This window comes from Triticum dicoccoides, chromosome 3A, assembly GCF_002162155.2.
Source record: "Triticum dicoccoides isolate Atlit2015 ecotype Zavitan chromosome 3A, WEW_v2.0, whole genome shotgun sequence".
Lineage (NCBI taxonomy): Eukaryota > Viridiplantae > Streptophyta > Magnoliopsida > Poales > Poaceae > Triticum > Triticum dicoccoides.
The window spans coordinates 25,136,203-25,138,953 of NC_041384.1; positions in this window are offsets into that span (position 1 = coordinate 25,136,203).

Genomic DNA, 2,751 nt, shown 5'->3' on the forward strand with positions numbered 1-2,751 from the left:
GGGAAGGGGCAGATCCGACGCCCTTCAGGAAGGTCCGGCAGCGCCAGCAGGCATCACCGCGTCGGTGATGGACAAGCCATCAGGGATTTCTCCCAACCCAAACAACCACCACCATCCCGGACAATCGGAAGTGCTCAACCAGAACTACCGCCCACCAACATGTGCCACCACAGTCAATGAACCATCATCGCCGTCTCTCTGAGCCACTGACACGAGACCTGGAGGAGGGACGAGGAGCCAACGGGCTCAGGGGCATCCGCAAGTCAGCCGATGGGAGGGGACTACCACCACCGCCGACGCGGAGCCGACCGGACGTGACGACAGGAGCTTACCAGGCCCGCACAGTCCCGGCCGGACCCCAAAGGATCCGGACAACCCCTGCCGCCACGCTGCAGCACATCGGCCGACGAATCCGCCAACACCCGCATCCCTCGACATCGCGCCACAACCACTAGGGAGCCACGCCGCCGCACGCCGGAACGCCGGCCCGCCCCAACCTAGCTGGAGCCCAGAAGGGCCTAGATCTGGGCAGAGCGGAGGCCGGCGGCTAGCCGCACCACCGCGCGGCCCGCGGCCAACGGCCGCGCCGCCGCATCAGGATCGCCCGCGCCCCACGGACCCGCCGTCAGGACGCACCATCGCCAGCCGAAGAACACCGCCGCCAGCCACCATCGCCCGAGCAGAGGAGGCCGCGCGCGGGGACAGGCAGGCCCGTCGCCGGCGGCGCGCGCTGGCGGCGGCGGGAGGAGGAAGGACCTTGGGGGCGCGCTGGAGAGGAATGGGAAAAGGGCCCCTGGTCGCCTTGCTCGGGGAGGCGACGCGGGGGTACGGGGAGGGGGGGAGGGAGGGGAGGGGGCGAGAGCAGCGGCTACCTACGGCGGGGGAGCCGGCGGCGGCGCAGGAGGAACCCTAGCGGAGCGCTCAGGCTTTTGAGTTAGAATCTTTGAACTCCCTTCCAGGTCCATCTCCCCATCGAGCAACTACCGTGTCATGCATATGCCAACTCCCACTGTTTATTTAATAAAATAACACAATGGACCTCCTTGGGCCAGGGCGTCAAAATCTCTCCTTCGAGAGCTATCGCCTGCGCATTCATTTGAGGGTTGAAGCTACACTTGGATGCCTTCACTGCAGGTTGAGTGGGGTCACACAATATTCTCCACCTGAGAAAGGATATACACTACAAAACCACAAACACTGCAAAGTCGTCAAATTTTGGACTGCCCTTTGAGATACTTGTCCGAACAGTGCTCTTGGATGTGAATACAATGCTAGGCTAAGAACAGTATGTTTGAATACCTCCTCCGCCGACCCATTCACGGAGAAACCATTGTGCAAAACTAATAATAATCTAAAGTCATATCTTCCGATAGGTGATCACTCCTTCGGCAGTCGACCCCAAACTTCCTCGGCCATGTGGCAAAATCATCCCATCTAAGTCACTGACACTGACCCAGAGTCAAGGAGGAGTGGCGTAGGATCCGACAATGCTGGAACACATGACTGAGAGTAAAGGAAATTAACCTTCCAGCCAGTTGAATCAGAGACTTGGCCATGTGTCTGAATTTGCGGTAGAAGGCTGCAGAAACTGTCAGGAAGAATGTAAAGTTGACATATCATGAAAACGTTATTCTGCATGAAAAATATAATCGCAATGCATTGTTTTAGTGCTTGGAGGTTTTTGTTTACCATCTAAACCAAAACTGCATGCAGGTCAATTTAGAGTATATCTGCAGGTGGTTTTGGTGCCTACTATGTCATTCTAATTCCAGTTTAAGGAGATCAACGTTCTAAAAAGAATGGGATTAAGGTAGAGAGCATATGGTAGCAATCTTTGCACATCGTTACCAGTTTGAAGCGTACTTAGAGCATCTCTAGCAGATCCCGTAAGCCATTGTCCTGAAAAAATTGTTTCTGTAAATGTTTTTTGAGGACGCCGGGCGCGGTGCAAGAAAAGATCCAGCATGGTGATCCTGCAAATTTAAACAAACTACTTCGCGCTAAAAACATCTCGCTCGAGTTTATCACAAGCATAACATAGGGGAGTTCATCACACGCGTAGCATAGGAGAGCTTTTAGTACAAACCATAATTAGACATAACCGAAATTTAAAAATGCATTGCGTAGATCTACTCATCGTTGGAGTCGTTGTCGCTGTCGTGGCTGGGTGGGGGCTCGTTGCCGTGGAGAGTGTTGTTCATCAGCGTGGAGCAGAGGGTGGTGTGCAACTGGAATTCCTCCCATAGTGCCGGCACGTGCGCGGCCGCTGCTAAATCTCTGGCTACAGTGACCTCCTTCGCGTGGAACCACGCAAGCTCCGCTACGGTGCTGCAGCGCCGGATTGAAGATGTTGCCGGGGCGACGGAAGTTGGCCCAAGCCCTCGCGCCGGCGCTATGGGACTTGGCGTCGCGCTTGCACGCCACCACCTCCCTCTGCATGTCTGGCACGGAAGGGCGGAGGTCGGAACCGCCTGCCTCGTCATCGTTCCTACGCTTGCGGGCGATGAAGCCGTCGCAGGCGCTGAACCCACCGCAGCACCCGAAGCCCCCGCGGTGGTCGAAACCCCTGTCGCTGCCACACCCTGCACCCGTCCTCGCCATCGTTGTGAAGATCCACTTGGGCAAACCTCAGAAAAATGCTGCCGAAGGGGGATCGTTTTGTCGCCAGCAATGGGAGGATTTGCGGCAGAGATGGGAAGGGGAGAAAGTGGAGGGATACCCTTAGTCTCCCTGACGCCGGCATATATACCG